At 49.9% G+C, this 22,616-nt stretch overlaps 1 protein-coding gene across 2 annotated transcripts in view; it reads left to right on the forward strand.

Annotated features, from left to right (window-relative positions):
- LOC135270735 (zonadhesin-like) overlaps positions 1 to 20,192 on the forward strand; it is a 46,373-nt gene extending 26,181 nt beyond the window's left edge. The window contains exons 10-11 of one of the 2 annotated variants that reach the window (XR_010338867.1): positions 18,117 to 18,275; positions 18,996 to 20,192. The gene's annotated coding sequence lies outside the window, so the exon portion shown is untranslated. Of the gene's footprint in view, positions 1 to 18,116 lie in introns of both variants that reach the window. The other variant, XR_010338863.1, reaches the window with a different exon arrangement.
- The last annotated feature ends 2,424 nt before the right edge of the window (positions 20,193 to 22,616 follow it).

The following is a 22,616-nucleotide window of genomic DNA, read 5'->3' on the forward strand; positions in this document are numbered from 1 at the left end:
TCCCCAAATTGCCTCTAAATCTACCTCAGCTGTCAACATCTGGCCCCCATCTGTCTCCTTCATCCAACCAGACCCCCTGCTCCAGCTCCTGCCACCTCCTCCCTCTCCAGGGGCTGCAGGGCAGGCTGTGGGCTCAAGGCTTCCCCTCCCTCCTGCAGCAGCCCCTGGCTAGGGCTGAGGAACCAGGACAGGTAAGGGAGGGGAGAGCTCCACCCTGGAGGTGCCCCAGGCTCTTGGCAGAGCCAGCTGGAGCCCTTGGAAGCAGCTGCGAATGACTCATCTTACTCGGCCCCCACCCCACCACCTCAAAGACAGCCTGGAGCTGAGAACGAAGCTCCAGCCCCCCATAGTCCTGCAGCCTCCAGACCTCTGACCCCACTCAGCCAACCACAAAGCCCTCCCTACCCAGCTCCACTCTCCTTAGAAATCTAGTCCATCACCTCCCATCACCCCCAGAGCTGGGACTCGTCCCATTTTCTTTTATTTATACAAAAAGTTTTTTTTTAAAATATAAGAACCCCCTCCAAGCACCAGCGTCAGTTTCTGAGTTCCACCAGCACCTACCGCCCCTTTCACTACCTCAGCCCGCACCCGTTTATGGCCACAGCTTGGGGGTCCCAGGGGCGTATGGGGAGGTGGCATGACCAAGATACACTTTTGGAAACAGACAAGATGGGTCCCTGTTTCAACGTGGACAAAGGAGGCGATAGTGAAACAGGTTGCTTCCAACAGAGTTAGGACAAGGACCATAGAAAAACGAAACGAGGAAACAAAAAGGGGCGGGGAGAAAAATTAAGACCAAAAACAAAACTCCAAAAACCGTCACTATGAAGGCAGCAGCTGGGGGAGGGGCATTTGCAAGGGAGAAAAAATGATTGATTGGTGGTGACAGCAGCGAGTTGGGACTACAAACCCCAATGATTTCATCACTGGGGCCTGACCCCCTTCTTGCCACTGGGACGGCCCCCCACTGGAGCTGGCAAGGGAGTCACGCTCTCTTTGGTCTGCGGGAACGCACCCGTCAAGGTAAGTCGGGGGGGGGCACCTGGGGAGGCTGGGAGATGATGGGTGTTCGTTTTCCCTCTGGTCACACCCAGTCCCGAGGGAAAGGCGCCCTCACCCTTGGTCTGGAGTTCCCCAGGGGGGATGAGGGGTGATGTTCCACTCCAGTATGGCAGAACCCCCAAATCCTGTCTGCAGATTGCCAACTCCCCACCCCACGGGTTCAAAGTGCAATCCAGCGGGGCGCAGGGCTGGGGGCCTCTAGGAGTCCCCATTCTGCCCCAGAAAGATGGGGAGGCCGCGCGTCCTTGGGGCGGGGAGTGCCTGCAGGTCAGTACTGTGTGGCTGGTCGTCCTTTCCCACCCGGGGCTCCCGGCTTGGCCTGGGACTTCATGTGCTGGACACTGGCCAATATTTTATTCTGGTGGCCCGCCAAAGTGACTCCGACTCGGAGCAGGTTCCTGTGGAAGGAAAGGAGAGCTCGGCGAGACCCTTGGGTCCCCGTGGCCGCTCTCCTCGCTTGGGTCCTGAGCGGGTCCCAGCCGCAGGATTGTCAGCCAATCAGAAAAGCCAGCGGGGGAGGGAGAACCGAAGTCAACAATTGCCGGGCAGTTTTAGGAGCCTGGCAGCCATCCTTTGCGCAGCCGCAGTAAAGGGTGAGGCTGGCGGCCAGAGGTGGGGGCTTTGGCTTGCGTGCCCAGAAAGGAAGGAAAAAAGAGAAAAGTCCGAAAAATAAGATTAGGGTAAGAGGCCACATAGATTGCCGTAGAGGGGATTGGAGATGTGAGAAAGAAAAGGCCAAACTGGAAGAGGAAGAGCCTGGTGGAGAGGAAGACGAGATTGCTGATGGCTGGAGGCTGAGATAGGGGGAAAAAAGGGAGGAGGCCCCCTGGGTCAGAGAGAGGCTGGGAAGACTTAGGGAGGGATGTGCTCAGGCCCCACGTGGCAGGGGCAGAGTGGCCAGGGACCCTCTGGCTCTAGCCTCCCGAATAGCTGGGACCACAGGCGTGCAACACATGCCCAGCTAATTTTTTTTTTTTTGGGGGGGCGGGGGGGGGTGTAGATATGAGGTTTTGCTATGTTGCTCAGGCTGCTGTCAAACTCCTGGTCTTAAGCCAGGGAAGCCAGGTCCACCTTGGCCTCCTTAAGTACTGGGATTACAGGCATGAGCCACCGCCCGGCCTTCAGATTTTTTTTTTTTTTTTTTTTTTGAGGTGGAGTTTCACTCTGCCATCCAGGCTGGAGTGCAATGGCTCAATCTCGGCTCACTGCAACCTCCACCTCCCAGGTTCAAGCAATCCTCCTGCCTCAGCCTTCTGAGTAGCTGGTATTACAGGCACATGCTATCATACCCAGCTGATTTTTGTATTTTTAGTAGAGATGAGCTTTCACCAGGTTGCCCATAATGGTCTCGAACCCCTGACCTCGTCATCAGCCCGCTTCAGCCTCCAAAAGTGCTGAGATTACAGGCGTAAGACACCGTGCCTAGTCTTTATTTCTATTCCTTCTATTTGTGTTATTCAGCCTGAGGTGAGAGGAGACCCTGGGAGAGAAACGGGAAGGCAGGAAGGGGGAGTAACAGACAAAGGCCAAGCAGGGATACGCTGCCTTTGAGAGGCGAGGAATCATAAAAGCATTTCACATAAAAGCTGGAGAGGAGCTCCAAAGCCTAGCCCAATCTTCTCCTTTTAGGGGTGGAAAAAAACCCGAGTTGACACGTTGTTACTGTGAGAGCCGGGCCTGGAATGCAGATAGATGTACAGATAATTAGGGAATGAGAGGTGGAAGCACGATGGCCCAGGGCCGTGATGAAAGGAGCTGAGACGGGCAGACTGGCCCCAGAGAGCCTTTGGGTCCTCAGTTCCAGGGGCTGTTACTATTCTTCTGGGGCCCTTGTAGGCATGGCATGAACGTAATGCAAGAAGACAGCGCTGGCACCCAAAGCTGACCCCTAAACCCTTGCAGACCCTGTGGGCCTGACGCCAGCCGCCAGCTGCCCTGCTCTGCCTGCCCTCCCTGCCCCACTCCAGTTCCTGCTGCCACTTACTCGGCAGAGATCTGGCTAGCCAGCTCGAAGGAGCCAAAGCCAGCGGCTGCGAAACTTTCTTTGTATCTTCCCATGTTGATGGCCCGAAGCCACTCACCCGCAGAACCAAAAGCTGAATAGTGAGGCTGCCGCTGGTCCAGGAGAGGGTGTGAGGCCCTGGGGGGCAAGGATGGGGAGGAATGCTGAGTACCAGGCCCAGATCAGGGTGAGGAGATGGAGCCCAACCTTGGAGAGGCGGACAGAGACCCCCCCCCCAACACCAAGGGATGGACCCTTCTGGGCGAGGAGTGGGGGCAGAGAGCAGGAAGAAGGGCCCATTCCCTGCCATCCTCACCCACTATTCTCCCAGGCCACGATTTTGAGGCTAGCAGGGTTCCGGATTATCTTGTCCAGGGCACTGACCACCTGGGGGAAGCGGGGCCGGGCATTCCGATCTTTCTGCCAACAGTCCAGCATTAGCTGGTGGATTGAGGTGGGACAGTCTGGGGGCGGGGGCAGCCAGTAGTCCTGTTCGATAGCATTGATCACCTGGAAAGGGGAGGAAACTCTGGTGAGGCTGTCCAGGGAAAGCAGAGACACTAACAGGCCCAGGAAACGGTGACTTGGCAGATGGCAGGATAGGAGCCACAGACCCCCCGAGAAAAATCAGAGAGCCAGGAGTCCTACTAGCCAGAGCTGAGGCTGTCTGTGGCTGGAGGTCCCAGTAGCTCTTGGGCTATGGTATAGGCATGTTACCTTCCAACCCTGCCCTTCATCTCTGCATCCTTCTGTGACCCAAATATGCTATATCCAACTCTTGAAAATTTATTTGTAGAATAGTAGGAGCTGGCTATGTTGCCCAGGCTGGTCTCAACTCCTGAGTTCAACTGATTCCCCCCTCCTCAGCCTCCCAAAGAGCTGGGATTACAGGCATGAGCCACCAGGCCTGGCCCTGTACCCCAGGCCCTTTGATACAAAGATCACTTCTTCTGTCATCTCCATGGTCTCAAGGACCCAGCAGTGATGACTCTCTGTGAACTCACCCTTCACCCAAATCCCAGGTGAGAGAATGTGCCAGAAAAGCTTGGTACCACCATGGGGCACTCACGTCCTGATTGCTCATGTCCCAGTATGGCCGGATGTCAACTTCCGGAAGGCAATGGCTTCTGGGGCTGTCCATCGGATGGGAATCTTTCCTCCCTGCAGAAGGAGGACAAAGGTGAGCCAGAGGACTCACTGAGGAATTCACCAGACCCAGCACATTGGCCCCCCCAGCCTCCCAGCCACCTCTGCTTTTTTCCCCCTAGCTTAGGCCCCAAGCATCCTACTCTCCAACTATATATATATATATATATATATATATATTTTTTTTTTTTTTTTTTTTTAGTTGGGAGTTTCACTCTTTTTACCCAGACTGGAATACAGTAGCAAGATCTTGACTCACTGAATCCTCCACCTCCTGGGTTCAAGCACATCTCCTGCCTCAGCCTCCTGAGGAGCTGGAATTACAGGCTTGTGACACCACGCCTGGCTAATTTTGTATTTTTAGTAGAGACAGGGTTTTATCATGTTTGCCAGGCTGATCTCGAACTCCTGACTTCAGGTGATCCTCCCGCCTTGGTCTCCCAAAGTGCTGGGATTACAGGCATGAGCCACTGTGCCTGGCCACCGTTCTTTTTTTTTTTTTTTTGAGATGGAGTTTCAATCATTTTCCAGGCTGGAGTGCAATGTCATAATCTTGGCTCACCGCAACCTCCGCCTCCTGGGTTCAAGCAGTTCTCCTGCCTCAGCCTCCTAAGTAGCTGGGATTACAGGCATGCACCACCATGTCCAGCTAATTTTTTGTATTTTTAGTAGAGACAGGGTTTCTCCATGTCGGTCAGGCTGGTCTCAAACTCCTGACCTCAGGTGATCCACCCATCTCAGCTCCAACTGTTATTTTCCTACACACCTGGAAGTCGGCTTCCTGGAGCTGACTGTCCCCCACCCACAGCCTGCTCCTGTATCCTCTCCCTGGAGCAAGGCTGCCAGTCGCTCAGTCTCCCACCTTTCCAACCTGCCCTCCCCACCTGGCCCTAAGAGGCTCACACCCGTGGTCCCCAGTGTTACCAGAGAGCTTGTGTAGGTGGGATCGGAAGAGTTCTCAAGGAATCGGGAAAGGCCAAAGTCAGACACTTTGCAGACGAGGTTGCTATTGACTAGGATGTTGCGGGCAGCCAGGTCTCGGTGCACGTAGCTCATCTCGGCAATGTGCCGCATGCCCGAGGCGATGCCCCGCAGCATGCCCACGAGCTGGATGACTGTAAACTGTCCGTCGTTTAGCTGCAGAGCAGAAGGAATGGGGGCTTGGTGAGGACAGCCCACTCGCCGTTTCCCCTCCCATCCACTTCTTTTTTAGAGACAAGGTCTTGTTCTGTAGCCCAGGCTGGAGTGCAGTGGTGCCATCGTAGCTCACTGCAGCCTCAACCTCCTGGGCTCAAGTGATCCTCCTGCCTCAGCCTCCTGAGTAGCTGGGACAATAGGCATGTGCCACTATACCTGACTAATTTTTTTTTTTGAGCTGAGTTTCGCTCGTTGCCCAGGCTGGAGTGCAGTGGCACTATCTCGGCTCACTGCAACCCTCTGACTCCCAGGTTCAAGCGATTCTCCTGCCTCAGCCTTCTGAATAGCTGGGATTACAGGCATGTGCCACCACACTGGCTGATTTTTAGTAGAGACAGGGTTTCTCCATGTCAGTCAGGCTGGTCTCAAACTCCCGACCTCAGATGATCCACCCACCTTGGCCTCCCAAAGTGCTGGGATTACAGGCGTGAGCCACCGAGCCCAGACAAATTTTTAAATTTTTGGTAGAGAGAGGTTCTCACTGTGATGTCCACACTGGTCTTAAACTGCTGGCCTGAAGCCATCCTTCTGCTTGGGTCTCCCAAAGCACTGGGATTACAGGTGTGATCCACCGCACCTAGCCTCCCGTCCACTTCCTAAACTATTTATCACTTCCAGACCCACCTCACAACTCACCTGCAGCGCAAGCCCCCTAACTCTCCCAGGTGAGCCCTCCTTCTTTTCTCTTTTTCCAAGATTTCTCAGCTCTTGCTACACTATCATAACACACCGCTTACAGTGGTTCCTGTTTCAACGATAAGCATTCAATCTCTCCCAATTAGATTATAATATAAAAACCAATTTCAACTTTTCCTTCCATTTAACCTGATACACTGTTTTACACCCAGTAAATACTCAACAAATACTTTTCTGTTTTTTAGTTTTTTAGACACAGAGTATCTTTCTTTCCCCTAGGTTGGAGTGTAGTGGCATGATCATACTTCATTGCAGGCTTAAACTCCTGGGCTCAAATGATCCTTCGGCCTCAGTCTCTTAAGTAACAAGTAGCTGGGATTACAGGTGCACACCACTGCACCTGGCTACATAAAATATTTTCGCGGGCCAGGCGCGGTGGCTCACGCCTGTAATCCCAGCACTTTGGGAGGACGAGGAGGGTGGACCACGAGGTCAAGAGATCGAGACTATCCTGGTCAACGTGGGAAAACCCCGTCTCTACCAAAAATACAAAAAATTAGTTGGGCACGGGGGCACGTGCCTGTAATTGCAGCAACTCGGGAGGCTGAGGCAGTAGAATTGTCTGAAACCAGGAGGCGGAGGTTGCCGTGAGCCGAGATCGCGCCATTGCACTCCAGCCTGGGTAACGAGCGAAACTGTGTCTCAAAAAAAAAAAAAAAATTAGCTGGTCGTGGTGGTTCATGCCTGTGGCTGCAGGCACTCAGGAGGCCAAGGCAGGGGAATCCCTTGAACCTGGGAGGCGGGGGTTGCAATGAGCTGAGATCGCACCACTGCACTCCAGCCCGAAAAAAAAAAAAAAAAACGCCGAGCGTGGTGGCTCACTCCACTAATCCCATCACTTTGGGAGGCCGAGGCGGGTGGATCATGAGGTCAAGAGACCGAGACCATCCCGGTAAACGTGGTGAAACCCCGTCTCTACAAAAAATTCAAAAAATTAGCTGGGCACGGTGGCGCGTGCCTGTAATCCCAGCTACTAAGGAGGCTGAGGCAGGAGAATTGCCTGAACCCGGGAGGCGGAGGTTGCGGTGGGCCGAGATCGCGCCTTTGCACTCCAGCCTGGGTAACAAGAGCCAAACTCCGTCCCAAAAAAAAAAAAAATTAGCTGGCCGCGGTGGTGCATGCCTGTGGTTCCAGCTACTCAGGAGGCCAAGGCAGGAGAATCGCTTGAACCTGGGAGGTGGGGGTTGCAATGAGCTGAGATCGCACCACTGCACTCCAGCCTGGGAGACAGAGAAAGACTCTGTCTAAAAAAAAAAAAAGGCTGCGCGTGGGGTGGCTGAAGCCTGTAATCCCAGCACCCTGGGAGACCGAGCAGGGTGGATCACGAGGTCAAGAGATCGAGACCATCCTGGTCATCGTGGTGAAACCCCGTCTCTACAAAAAATTCAAAAAATTAACTGGGCACGGTGGCGCGTGCCTGTAATCCCAGCTACTAAGGAGTCTGAGGCAGGAGAATTGCCTCAACCCGGGAGGCGGAGGTTTCAGTGGGCCGAGATCGCGCCTTTGCACTGCAGCCTGGGTAACAAGAGCGAAACTCCGTCTCAAAAAAAAAAAAAAAAAAGAAAAAAAAAAAAAAATTAGCTGGCCGTGGTGGTGCATGCTTGTGGTTCCAGCTACTCAGGAGGCCAAGGCAGGAGAATCGCTTGAACCTGGGAGGCGGGGGTTGCAATGAGCTGAGATGGCACCACTGCACTCCAGCCTGGGAGACAGAGTAAGACTCTGTCTCAAAGAAAAAAAAAAAAAAGGCCGGGCGTGGTGGATTACCCGTGTAATCCCAGCACTTTGGGAGGCCGAGGCGGGTGGAGCACGAGGTGAAGAGATTGAGACCATCCTGGTCAACATGGTGAAACCCTGTCTCTACTAAAAATACGAAAAATTAGCTGGGCACGGTGGCGCATGCCTGTAATCCCAGCTACTCAGGAGGCTGAGGCAAGAGAATTGCCTGAACCCGGGAGGCGGAGGTTGCGGTGAGCCGAGATCGCGTTATTGCACTCCAGCCTGGGTAGCAAGAGCGTAACACGGTCTCAAAAAAAAAAAAAAAAAAAAAATTAGCTGGCCATGGTGCTGCATGCCTGTGGTTCCAGCTACTCAGGCGGCCAAGGCAGGAGAATCGCTTGAAACTGGGAGGCGGGGGTTGCGGTGATCCGAAATCGCGCCATTGCACTCCAGCCTGGGTAACAAGAGTGAAACTCCGTCTCAAAAAAAAAAAGAAAATTCCGGGTGTGGTGGCTCACGCCTGTAATCCCAGCACTTTGGGAGGCCAAGGTGGGTGGATCACCTGAGGTCAGGCGTTCAAGACCAGCCTGTCCATGATGGTGTAACCCCACCTTAAAAAAAAAAAAAAAAAAAGTTAAAAAAAAAAAAAAGCAGCAAGCCACTGGCCCAGCATATTAAAAATTATGTTACCTCAAATCCTCAAAGTCCTGAATGAAGGTTCATGATATTCCCCTTTTACTGAATGAGGAAATGGGGGCTCAGGGGTCAGGTTGTTGCTAAACGTTGAGCCTGCAGTGAGCTGTTTTGTTTTGTTTTTTGAGAAGAAGCCTCGCTCTGTCACCCAGGCTGGAGTGCAGTGACACAATCTCAGCTCACTGCACCCTCCCCCTCTGAGGTTCAACCAATTCTCCTGCCTCAGCTTCCTGAGTAGCTGGGATTACAGGCATTCACCACCACGCACAGCTAACTTTTGTATTTTTAGTAGAGATGGGATTTCAGCATGTTGGCCAGGGTGATCTTGAACTCTTTTATTTATTTATTATTTATTTATTTGTAATAAAGACGGGGTTTCACCTTGTTTGTCAGGGTGGTTTCGATCTCCTGACCTCAGGTGATCCACCCACCTCAGCTTCCCAAACTGCTGGGATTTCAGGCATGAGCTACCATGCCAGGCCAGATCTTGAACTCTTGACCTCAAATGATCTTCCTGTGTTGGCCTCCCAAAGTGCTGGGATTACAGAGTGAGCCACCGCACCCGGCCATGCAGTGTGAGCTTTGATCGAGCCACTACTCCAGCCTGCGGGGACCGATTGAACCGGGCCAGACTTCACACTCAGCTGCTGGTTTTAGGTTTGACATCCTACGTTTCCTCCTCTTTAGGGTGTCCCATGTGATTGACAGAAAGGAGGACATGAACATGGGACTCTAGCCGGGCACGGTGGCTCATGCCTGTAATCCCAGCACTTTGGGAGGCCGAGGCGGGCTAATCATGAGGTGAAACCTGGTCTCTACTAAAAATACAAAAAATTAGCTGGGCGCAGTGGTGCACACCTGTAATCCCAGCTACACGGGAGGCTGAGTCACGAGAATCGCTTGAACCCAGGAGGCAGAGGTTGCAGTGAGCTGAGATTGTGCCACTATACTCCAGCCCATGCAAAACTCCATCTCAAAAAAAAAGGCACTTTGGGGTCTTTCCAGCAACTTTGGGGGTCTTTCCAACCCCCCACCCTCACCCCCTTCCCCAGGCTTACCATCCAGTTGGGTCTGGCTGTGATGCTCCTGGCCGAAGGACTCATAGCTGGCCTCAGAGAGTGCCTGCACGTGCACCAGGTAGCTGGCTCCCCGCTTCAGCCCCCGCAGCTCTGCCCGGTTTTCTGATGTTTTCAGGAACCGTACGCTGCTGGGACCCTCAGCGCCCTGTCCAGGAGAAAGAGGGGACTGGCTGTCACCCGGGGCCCAAGTTCCTGCTGTTCTTCTTGCCTCCTCCCCTCACCCTGCTCTCACATCACTAGCCTGCCTGGCAGCTGGTGAGGCCTTTGGGAGAACTTATGTGTGCAAGCCACGTGCTGTGCTTTCATAATGTCTTTTTTTTTTCAAAGACAAGGTCCCACTCTGTCACTCAGGCTGGAGTGCAGTGACCCAAACACAGCTCACTGCAGCCTCAACCTCCTGGGCTCAAGTGATATTCCCACCTCAGCCTCCCAAGTAGCTGGGACCACAGGCACATGCCACCGTGCCTGGCTAATTTTTTTTGGTACAGAGTCTCACTCTGTTGCCGAGGCTGGAGTGCAATGGTGCAATCCCGGCTCACTGAAACCTCTGCTTCTTTTGTTCAAGTGATTCTCCTGCCTCAGCTTCCTAAGTAGCTGGGATTACAGGGACCCACCAGTGCGCCTGGCTAATTTTGGTATTTTTTGCAGAGATGGGGTTTCACCATGTTGCCCAGGCTGGTCTTGAACTCCAGGGTTCAAGTGATCCACCTGTCTCAGCCTCCAAAAGTGCCGGGATTACAGGAGTGAGCCACTGTGCCCACCCCTTGCCCCCAAAGCCTTGACCGCTCACACTTCCTGGGAACCCCACTTCATGGCCCCTGCCTCTCCCCTTCAGGTTCTCAGTGACATCCCTCCCGCCGGACCACCAGCTGCCCCAGCCCCTAAGTCTCACCCTCTCGGTCCGTGGTGACATTGACAGGCTCAAATGGGACGGGCCCCGTGTCTAAGGAGGACACCCCGTTCAATGCAGTGACCTCAAAGGCATAGGTGAAGTCAGGACGCAGGCCTCGAACCATCACCCAGGGCTCCACCAGGTCCCGGGGACCGGGATCGAAGGTCAGGTCTCCCCCGCAGGGCGCGCATTCCAGGTGCAGGGAGGAGCCGTTCAGGTGGGAAACCACGCTCCGTGGAGCTGAGAGAGGGGCTGCAGGAGACGGGGGTGGGGTGGTGGGGGTGGTCAGGCAGAGGCCGACCTACTCCACAGCGGTGGGGAGAGGGCAGTGTAGGAGCCAGCAGCCATGCTGGCCTCTTGCCTTGGAGACAGCGGGCTTCACCTTGGAGCTAGGGAGCAGCATGCCAGAGGCAAAGGGAGGAAGTCCAGGGAGGGTGGGGGCATGTCGGGGTCCGCCTCAAGGGTCTCTGATCCCTCCCCAATGAACTGCACCTGGGTGCTGGTCACTTACTGGTGCAGGGCACACCCCGGGGGTCTGTGCGTGCCCGGAAGTACCCAATGCGGCACTGGCAGACAGCTGATCCGATGGTGTTAGAATGGCTGTTGGCTGGGCATGGCTGGCAGGACCCTTCTCCAGACAGGGGCTTGAAGGTGCCCTGAGCACAGGCTGAGAGAGCGAGAGAGAAAGAAAGCATTCATCAATGGTATGCACAAAAACATCCATCTGCACGGTGGGCCTGGTGGCACAAGCCTGTAATGCCAGCACTTTGGGAGGCTGAGGCTGGAGGATCGCTTGAGCCAAGGGATTTAAGACCAGCCTGGGCAAGGGTCAGGTGCAGTGGCTCACACCTGTAATCTCAGCACTTTGGGAGGCCAAGGTGGGTGGATCACAAGGTCAGGAGATCAAGACCGTCCTGGCTAACACGGTGAAACCCCGTCCCTACTAATACAAAAAATTAGCTGGTGTGGTGGTGGGCACTGGTAGTACCAGCTACCTGGGAGGCTGAGACAGGAAAATTGTTTGAACCGGGAAGCGGAGTTACAGTGAGCAGAGATGGCACCACTGCACTTCAGCCTGGGCAACAGAGTGAGATCCCATTTCTTAAAAAAAAAAAAGACCAACCTTGGTGACAGAGTGAGACCACAGCTCTTAAAAAAAAAAAATCCAGCTGCTTTTAAGGCTGATGAAGTGCTAAGGTGGGAAAACAGAAGAAAGATCTCAAAACCTCACCTCTTAAGAGGAGAAAGGAGACTCTCTCCCCAGAGAAGCGGTCCTAACCTTTTATGACCCTGATATTGGCAGTCTGGTGAAGCCCACAGAAAGACCTCTACTCCAAATTATGACTTCAAACGCACACCACAAAATACATAGCAATACCAGGGAAACCAATTAAGCTGAAATGCAATGACTGAAACATGAAGAAAAAAGCGTGGGCTACAACATTTGTGTTTCTTTATTAAGATGTAGCAGCAGGTCTCCTAAGCTCTGTAGTACTGAAGTCATCATGAGCAAAAACAATGTTTTGAGATTCTCGAGGCACTTGGAATGGGCTGTAAATACCTGTGATTTTTTTTTTCCTAAGGAGGAGGCTGAGGTGGGCAGATCACTTGAGGTCAGGAGTTCTACCTGGACAACATGGTGAAACCTCATCTCTACTAAAAATACAAAATTAGCTGGGCATGGTAATGTACTCCTGTAATCCCAGCTATTCGGGAGGCTGAGGCAGGAGAATCACTTGAACCTGGGAGGCGGAGGCTGCAGTGACCTGAGATTGTGCCACTCACTGCACGCTAGCCTGGGCGACAGAGCAAGACTCTGTCTCAAAAAAAAAAATCATTTTTTTTTCTTCCACCAAAACTCACAGATTCCCTAGAAAACCAGAGGATAAGAAGCCCTTGTCTAGAGGGAAGGCTACGTGAGTATTCAGCATCAGCAAATTAGAGGAGACTCACAATGAACAAGTGGGGAGAACTTGATGGCTTTGTCCAGACACCAACAAAGTCCCCCCACAGGACAGTCCTGCAGCCCAGGCCAGCCTCCCATGGTCGGCAAGCAGGGAAGTTGGCCAGGCTTCCAGAGAAGTCTGGAAATGAGAAAGAGCCCAGAAAACAGATCCACCCTCTAGTAACCTCAGGAGAGGGGAGAGCATTTAAAACGGAAACTTGGCCGGGTGTCGGCTCACGCCTGTAATCCCACTTTGGGAGGCTGAGTCGGGCAGATCCTGAGGTCAGGAGTTCGAGACTAGCCTGCTTAACATGGTGAACCCAGTCTCTACTAAAAATACAAAACTAGCTGGGCGTGGTGGTGTGTACCTGTAATCTCAGCTACTCTGGAGGCTGAGGCAGGAGAATCGCTTGAACCTGGTTGCAGTGAGCCAAGATCGCTCCACTGTACTCCAGCCTAGGTGACAGAGGGAGGCTCCATCTCAAAAACTAAATAAATAAAATGGAAACTTAAGAAATGGGTCTGGGCTAGGCGTGGTGGCTTATGCCTGTAATCTACCACTTTAGGAGGCCCAGGCTGGTGGATCACGAGGTCAGGGGTTTGAGACCAGCCTGGCCAACATGGTGAAACCCTGTCTCTACTAAAAATACAAAATTAGCCGGGCATGATGTGGGTGCCTGTAATCCCAGCTGCTTGAGAGGCTGAGGCAGGAGAATTGCTTGAACCTGGGAGGCGGAGGGTGCAGTGAGCCTAGACTATGCCATTGAATTTCAGCCTGGGTGACAGAGCAAGACATGGTCTCCAAAAACAAACAAACAAACGTGGGCCCAAGAGTGGAGTTCATGGCGTTTGTTCAGGACTCTCCCCTGCCCTGGATGAGCAGCATTCTCGGGGGAAGCTCCAGCTCTCACCTCGGCACTTGGTGTTCCCCTCAGCGGCCTTGAACCCTGGAGCACAGCTGCAGCCTGTGACCGGCTGCTCGGCCCACTGGCCATCCTCACGGCAGTAGAGGCTGGGACTGGGGCCAGGGGCGGGGACGGCGTCCACCACGCAGCTCCCGGCCACGGGCACAACCAGCTCCCGTGGCACAGTCTCCGGGAACCGGGTCAGGTTCACAGTCAGCTGGGCACGCTTCTTGTAGAAGAGGTGCAGTGACAGCAGGGCCATGCAGGCGCCCTGGTCCTGGAAGGCCAGGTAGAAGCCGGCCTTGCTGAGCTGTCCCAGGCGCAGCATCTTCACATTCACCTTCCCGGTGGCCGCGGCCCCAGGGCGCTTCCAGGTGAGATGCTCGGCGGCCACCGTGTCCACCTGCCAGGGTGGGGGAGACACACCGCTGCTGTCCCACTCCCTGAGGACCCAGCAGACTGTCATGTGCTTCCCAGCTCACCCTCCCTGACCTCCTCCATTCCTGTTCCAGAACCTTCCCCCACCTTCCCCAGGACACACTTTCTGCAGGCCCCCATACTGTCCATTCATCCTTGCAAAGCTCCTGCAATGTGCCCAACCTCCAGCCTGCCCCCTGCCCTTTTCAGTCACTTGTTCTACAAACATTTACTGACACTGACGCCATGCCAGGCTTTGATCTCAGAGTCAAGGAGACAGAAATAAATGAATCCTAGGGAAGTTATAAAGTATCCTGAGGCCGGGCTTGGTGCCTCAGGCCTGTAACCCCAGCACTTTGGGAGGCCGAGGCAGGAGAATCGCTTGAGCCCAGGAGTTCGATACCAGTCTGGGCAACATAGCAAGACCCCATTTTAAAAATATAGATATAAAATAAAAATAAACAGGCAGGGCACGGTGGCTCACACCTGTAATCCCAGCACTTTGGGAGGCCAAGGTGGGTGGATCACATGAGGTCAGGAGTTCAAGACCAATCTGGCCAAGATAGTGAAACCCCACCTCTACTAAAAATACAAAAAAGAATTAGCGGGGCATGGTGGTGTGCACCTGTAATCTCAGTGGGACTGGGGCAGAGAATTGCTTGAAAGAGGAAGGGAGGTGGAGGTTGCAGTGAGCCAAGATTGAGACACTGCACTCCAGCCTGGGTAACAGAATGAGACTCCGTCTAAAAGAAAAAAAAAAAAGGCCCACGCCTGTAATCCCAGCACTTTGGGAGGCCGAGGCAGGTGGATCACGAGGTGAAGAGATCGAGACCATCCTGGTCAACATGGTGAAACCATGTCTCTACTAAAAATACAAAAAAATTAGCTGGGCACGGTGGTGCGTGCCTGTAATCCCAACTACTCAGGAGGCTGAGGCAGGAGAATTGCCTGATCCCGGAAGGTGGAGGTTGTGGTGAGCTGAGATCACGTCATTGCACTCCAGCCTGGGTAACAAGAGCGAAACTCCGTCTCAAAAAAAAAAAAAAAAAAAAAGTCAGTTTAAGCCAGGCGCCGTGGCTCACGCCTGTAATCCCAACACTTTGGGAGCCTGAGGCGGGTGGATTACCTGAGGTCAGGAGTTTGAGACCAGCCTGACCACTATGGTGAAACCCCGTCTTGAAGAAAAAAAAAAAAGTCGGCTTAATTGAAAGCGGATATCCAAGCTATAGGTATACTTAAAAGGCCTTTATGTTTTTCCCTCGGATCTTGCTTTTCTGGAAAAAGATTTTTTTCTTCTCAGTTGACTGGAATGATTTTTCTCCATTTTGTCTTGCCATTCTTAATGCACATGTGAGAGACCCTGAGATAACTCCTAATAACCTGGGACTCCTTGGAAAACGGGAGGCGCCGCAGAGCCCATTTTGAGGAAAACCTCTGTTATCCTCATGGAGCCCCAGGAACTGAAAGCGGATAGATCCATTTCAAAATCTAAGGCTCTGTTCGGTTTTGCATTATGTTATCTGAAATTTTTGACTTTTGGGGGGTATGGGAAATTACTTCGCATTAGGAAAGAGCTTTGGCACGTAATAGCAAGGTAGGAAATCTGCTTTAGTGATGGCTAATGGCAGTTATGGGGGGATACTCAGCTCTTTGCACATTTGGATTAGAGAAGCAAGCTCTTGGCCACCTGGAAGGTGTGGCAATGACCCCACCCCTGAATGAGTGAGAAGTCTTCCATGGGAGATGGTCGATTCCCTCTTTTTTGTAGTCTAAGATCTGGTATAAAAATGGGACCCCTTGGCCGGGCGCGATGGCTCACGCCTGTAATCCCAGCACTTTGGGAGGCCGAGGCGGGTGGATCATGAGGTCAAGAGATCGAGACCATCCTGGTCAACATGGTGAAACCCCGTCTCTACTAAAAATACAAAAAATTAGCTGGGCACGGTGGCGCGTGCCTGTAATCCCAGCTACTCAGGAGGCTGAGGCAGGAGAATTGCCTGAACCCAGGAGGCGGAGGTTGTGGTGAGCCGAGATCGCGCCATTGCACTCCAGCCTGGGTAACAAGAGGGAAACTCCGTCTCAAAAAAAAAAATGGGACCCTTAATTTTGGAGATCCGTTTTTGTCTTCCAGCTGTGCCTGCTTATTAAGCCCTACAAACTGCATGATTTCCCAGCCCTGTTCCTCCACGGACTGCACCCTAAAGCCAGTAATCCAATTAAAAAAACATAAAAACTGGCAAATGAAAAATCTTACAACTACTGGACCTTCTTCTGTCTTTCTCTGTGTGTAGTTGTGTATGTGTTGTATGACGTTTATACAAAAGACCTCTAATTAATTGGCTTAAAGAAAAATAAGCAGTTAAATATTTTGACAGGTAAATAAAAACTGTAATATCTTTTAGTTCATGTAACTTTAGTAATCTTTGGGAAATAAAAACAGCTTTAAAGGTTATTGGTAAAATAAAGTCATCTGATCTAACTTAGGCAGGTCAGATATGAGGTCTACTAAATGCTTCAAGGTTATAAACTGCTTTAAGTTTTAAAAATTGTTCAAATTGGCTGGGCACGGTGGCTCACATCTGTAATCCCAGCACTTTAGGAGGCCAAGGTGGGCAGATCATGAGGTCAAGAGATCGAGAACATCCTGGCCAACATGGTGAAACCCCATCTCTACTAAAAATACAAAAATTAGCTGGGCTTGGTGGCGTGCGCCTGGGACTACAGCTACTTGGGAGGCTGAGGCAAGAGAATTGCTTGAACCCGGGAGGCGGAGGTTGCAGTGAGCCGAGATCATGTCACTGCACTCCAGCCTGGTGCCTGGTGACAGAACAAGACTCTGTCTCAAAAAAAAAAAAAAAAAAAAAAAAAAAATTGTTCAGATTGCCTACTTTACATCTGGATAAGGCCTGGGGAAACGTGGAGTCAGCCACTTCCCTAGCTATGCTGGAAAGAGTTTTAACTGCACTTCTGTGTGGTATTCGAGGCTCCATACCTAGGCACATAATTAAAATAACTGTACCTAAGCTCCATAACTAAATACATAATTCAAATAACTTACTAGGTTTTTCACCAAAATGAAAAATTGCTAAGAGTTACCATTATCACATGTAATTGAGACTACTGAAAAAAAAAAAAAACAGTTTTACATGCAAGCTGTGTTAGAAAACTAAAATGTGTTTTAAGTAAAAGATGATAAGAAGGCATGGGAATGTAAATTGTTGCCTAGTATAGAGGGGTAAGGATTGTTTTAAATTATGTAAGATAAAGCTAAAGAGTTGAACAAGTTGTGGACGGTGTGTGAAAAATTAATCTTGTGAAAAGAAATTCTGTGTGGACATTGTCTAAAGTTCAAGGGATATTATTAAGGTTTTCTGTAAATTGAACATTGGAATAAAAGCACAACAGGTTTTTCTTACAGCACTCTTCTGCTCTTTCATAAAAATTGTAAAGGCTTGCAAAAGGTTTATGAGAATCTCACCTTATGGTCAAACTCATTAAGATTGATAGATTTGTCTATAAGATTTGGTCAATTTCTGAAAAATAAAAAAGATAAATTTTTAATTAAAAATTGGGGTTGACATTAATAGTAAACTAATGCAAGGGAGAAATTTAGCTTTCTCTATTGACCGAGATTTTCACATGATATTAAAGGATAATGAAAAAGTTTTGTTAAGGCAAGAGACAGATTGTGTGGAAAGCTAAGTCTTTCCTCTATCAATGAGTAAAAGCTTTTGTCTTTTTAAAAATTTTTAAGTGCCTGGGTGCGGTGGCTCATGCCTGTGATCCCAGCACTTTGGGAGGCTGAGGAAGACAATCAAAACTTTAGGTACATTCCCCTACTTCATGGGCCATTTAAACATTTATAAAGGGATTTCATTCAATTGTCATTTTCAGGGCATGTTTTCTAGTTTTCTAGTTGTGTAAATGTATTCCCAGGCAAGAGGGTTGCTGTTACAACAACAGCAGCTCATTATGCCACAGTGTGTTTTCACTAGGTAAAGAAAGCTTTTTTTTTTTTTTTTTGTTGAGACGGAATTTCCCTCTTGTTACCCAGGCTGGAGTGCAATGGCGCGATCTCGGCTCACCGCAACCTCCGCCTCCCGGGTTCAGGCAATTCTCCTGCCTCAGCCTCCTGAGTAGCTGGGATTACAGGCACGCGCCACCATGTCCAGCTAATTTTTTGTATTTTTAGTAGAGACGGGGTTTCACCTTGTTGACCAGGATGGTCCTGATCTCTTGACCTCATGATCCACCTGCCTCGGCCTCCCAAAGTTCTGGGATTACAGGCGTGAGCCACCGCGCCTGGCCTAAAGGAAGCTTTATATATGATTCACTGAGGACAATAAACCCCTTCACAATCTAGAACCTGAAGACTGGATCTTCTGAGAACATCAGAGAAAGACTGCCCTTGCCATCCACATTGCCACAAAACTTCCAGACCTGGAAACTTGGGGTCATAATCTCACAACTGAGAAGGCTTTCTGCACACTCTTGGACCTGTGCACCCATTTCAAGCCTTCAGGTAAAGCTAACCAAGGAAGTTTCTCCCCAGAAGAAGATGGCATCTTTGATGTGAAGAGCTTTTCCCAAGATCACAGATCAAAACTCTTATCTTCGAATATTTTTTCCCTTCTTTATGCCTCTATGAATAATAGAAGTGAAAAGGGGGTCTGTTATGTGCACTTACAGGGTATACTTTTATTTGTTAAGGATTTTGCAGCCAGCCTTATTCATGGATAAACTTATACTTTAATAGATAAAAGATGAAGGCCCAATGTAGGTGAGAAACTTTAATGGTACATGTGTTGCCAATTAATCATTCAGAAACAGAACATTGGTTCACTCCTCTTAACCCACATCATGGGTTAAAGGGAACAGTGCCAGAAGGCCTTCACTCTTCTAGAAGGGCATGATTTGGAAGGTCCTTTTTCATGGTTTGGAGTAAAAGAGGCAATGATTAGAAATGTATCCCTCATAATAAGCTCTACAGCAAATGCTACTGTGAAGCCTATGGTTACACAACAGACTTTAACTTCTCTTGTGAAAGTTATGCTGAACAATAGAATTGCTCTAGATTCCTTACTGGCTGAACAGCAGTATCTGTGCAGCTCCTGGCATTTATGGCCTCTGGAGAGAACATCACGTGTTACAGAGATTCAGTTGTAGGGGTTTCATGAAAAGTCTGCTTAGTTAAGCGAGTAGAGTCTTTACCTAGCTCATTCTTTGATCTATTTAATTTTAGGTGGTTTGGTTTATGGGGACCCTGCGTAAGGAGCATACACCAAACTCTCGGTATTATCCTCCGGATAGCCATAAGAGTAAACTTCCTGGTGCGCTTCCTTCCCTCAAAGGTTTTAAAATTTGCATGCAGATATATCTAGAATGTCAACTGGTCTCTCTTCAACTGGAATGTCAAGAGCTGAAAGGAATGTGCAACCATGAGGACACCGTAACATATGAATGATGTGCTGGGACCAGACACCCAAAATGATGGAGTGGCAGTAAGGCTTAAGTTTTAGTCACACTCTCACCTAAGTGAGACCCAAAGCAAAATGGGGAATTTTTAAACGAAATCATGAGAAGCCATTGTTTTGGACTGAGCTTATGTGCTGGTCCCCAACAGAACAAACCAAAGAAAAATGGCATCGCTCATGCTAAATGTGACATAATCAAACTAAGATTTTAAGGAAATACATAGGTCCTAGAAAAGACCAGGCTTTGTTTTTCTCCATAAACAGGACCTTCCAGCATAAGGAGGTTCCCTCTACTCAGTCCTTGTTCCTACCTTTGCAAAACTCACTGTTCTACTGTTTCCCAGTGGGTTTCAAGGCCAGATAGTACATTTGCCTTGGTGATAGTGACATCAGTGGTTAAAGTTTTGGTCACTCTCTGAAAATTGAGAAAATGACTAAAAGTGGAGAATTGTTAAAGTTAATTCAATATGGCCTGAGAAGGACTCCGTACGCCTACCTTTGAGTCCTTGTGGATGAACTGTAACCTAACTTAATACGTAGACAAGACTGAGAACCTAACTCCTGTAACAATAGCCGAGACTTGGCCAATCCCAGCGGCCATTCTCCAACCATTCATCACTGCTGAGTGTTCAAACTGTGTTCAAATAAGGCAAATGCCAACCTGTACATCTGTTCCTCACTGCTGATTTCTGTACATCATTTCCCTTTTTTGTCTATAAATTGTTTCTGACCACAAGGCAACCCTGGAGTCTCTCTGAATCTGCTGTGATTCTGGGGGTTGCTCAATTTGCAAATGGTTTATTTCTCAATGAAACGCCTTTAAATTTAATTGGCTGACATTTTTCTTTTAACAACTGTATCGTTTACACAATTTCCAAATTTGTACTACTATAAATAACTCGACAATGAATACAATGAATATTCTGTTTCTTTCTTTTTTTTTTTTTTGTATTAAAAACCTCTTTTTTTTTTTTTTTGAGACGGAGTTTTGCTCTTGTTACCCAGGCTGGAGTGCAATGGCGCGATCTCGGCTCACCGCAACCTCCGCCTCCTGGGTTCAGGCAATTCTCCTGCCTCAGCCTCCTGAGTAGCTGGGATTACAGGCGCGTGCCACCATGCCCAGCTAATTTTTTTTTGTATTTTTAGTAGAGACGGGTTTCACCATGTTGACCAGGATGGTCTCGATCTCTTGACCTCATGATCCACCTGCCTCGGCCTCCCAAAGTGCTGGGATTACAGGCTTGAGCCACCGTGCCTGGCCCTAAAAACCTCTTTTATACCAATGATCGTGCTTAACAATGGAGACAGGTAGGAATAAGGGTGGAAAATAACAAACAAACAGCCAACCAATATTTCATTAAAACCTGTGAAATGGTATGCAATTGCTGAGGAGTGATTTACTTCCAATTACGTGGTCACCTTTAGAATAGGTGTGATGTGATACTGAGAAAAATGTATGTTTTGTGGATTTGGGGTGGAGAGTTCTGCAAATGTCTATTAGGTTTGCTTGGTCCAGGTCTGAGTTCAAGTCCTGGATATCCTTGTTAATTTTCTGTCTTGTTGATCTGTCTAATATTGACAATGGGGTGTTAAAGTCTCCCACTATTATTGTGTGGGAGTCTAAGTCTCTTTATAAGTCATTAAGAACTTGCCTTATATATCTGGGTGCTCCTGTATTGGGTGCGTATATATTTAGGATCGTTAGCTCGTCTTGTTGCATTGATCCTTTTACCATTATGTAATGTCCTTCTTTGTCTCTTTTGGTCTTTGTTGCTTTGAAGTCTATTTTATCAGAGACAAAAATTGCAACTCCTGCTTTTTTTTTTTTGCTCTCCATTTGGTGGGTAAATCTTCCTCCATCCCTTTGTTTTGAGTCTTTGTGTATTATTCTGTTTCTTTTCCTTTCCCTTTCTCCGTTTTTTTGAAACGGGGTGTCACTTTATCACCCAGGCTAGAGTGCAGTGGTGTGATCTCGGCAGTGATCTCAGATCACTGCAGCCACGACTTTCTGGGCTCAAGCGGTCCTCCTATCTCAGCCCCAAGTAGTTATCACTACAGGCGTGCACCATCACACCTCGCTAACTTTTTTATTTTTAGTAGAGACTAGGTTTTGTCATATTGTCCAGGCTGGTCTCAAACTCCTGAGCTCAAACAATCTGCCTGCCTTGGCCTCCCATACATATATTCCTGTTGACATATTCACTTCTAATCTTCCAATAAATTCCTACATATAAAGTGATCATAGGACATTTTGGGGGCTTTTGATGAACACTGATGACTTGCCTTTCCCAAGGACTTTCCTACCTGCGGGAGATGGAGGTGAGGCAGGGCTGGTTCCTAAAATCCTGCAGGCAATGACTACAGCTTGTGAGCTTCCCCTGGAGAGGATCATTCTGTAAGGGCCTCTCAGGGCGGGATCTGTCTGAGGCACGCGGAGAGGAAATCAGCAGCCGCGCGTCAAGTTCACTGCCTCACAGCTTTCCTCTGGGTGCTTCCTTTAAGCCTTTCCTTTCTTCCTTACCCGGACTGAGCTCTCTGGTCTGGGTCTGCAGGAAGGGGTTGGTGGGGTGGGTATGCTACACTTTTCACCACCTCCACAGCCCAGGAAGAAGGCGAACCCGCCTGGAGCCTTGGATAATTAGGAACCACTGCCATCTAGTGTCAGCAGTGCTGTGAAGATTTAAATATTAAAACCCACTCCAAGCCCTGAAGGGCATCGCCTTCCCCATGGGCACCCCTCAGGGACCCTACGGAGAGCAGTGCAAGCCTGAGCTAGAAAATGCTCATTAGGAGAATTAAACATCTGAGGTAGGATTATGGAATATAATTTAGAATGGCCTGGGACTGCCAGAGGGGAAGTGGGAAGTCCAGAGAGAGAGGACTGAAGAGAAATTTTCCTGAAAGATAAATCACATTAATTATAGGGTGGCAGCAAATACAGAGTTAAGGAAGAAACAGGTATCTGGGGAAAATACTTCTGGGGATGCTTAGGAGGTGTAGGGAATCTCCCATGAGTCTTAAGATGGCCCCGAGGCTTGCGGAGTTAAAAGAGCCCTCCCAGCTCACTGAGCCCACTGAGGAAGAACCACTGGTGCTGCTGTCCCCAGGACCCTGCTCCAAGACCCGCCCCACGTTCCAGCCTGGGACCCTGCTCCGAGACCCGCCCTGTGTTCTCTACTGGGTTCTGTCTCTGACTCAAAAATGATGGTGGTGGTGAATCAGTTTCTTGGGGTGGTGGTGGGGTGTGAGGTGGTAGGAGAAGAGGTTAGAGCTGTTCAGCCCTCAGGCTGCTGACACCACTGTGGGCCTCAGGGGCAGCTTCACTCCAGGGGTTCAAACCCCATTTCAGCCACCTTTTTTTGGTTGTTGTTGTGGAGACAGGTAATTCT

This window comes from Aotus nancymaae, unplaced genomic scaffold (assembly GCF_030222135.1).
Source record: "Aotus nancymaae isolate 86718 unplaced genomic scaffold, 86718_ANA_hifiasm-v0.15.2.pri h1tg000065l, whole genome shotgun sequence".
Classification (NCBI taxonomy): Eukaryota; Metazoa; Chordata; class Mammalia; order Primates; family Aotidae; genus Aotus; species Aotus nancymaae.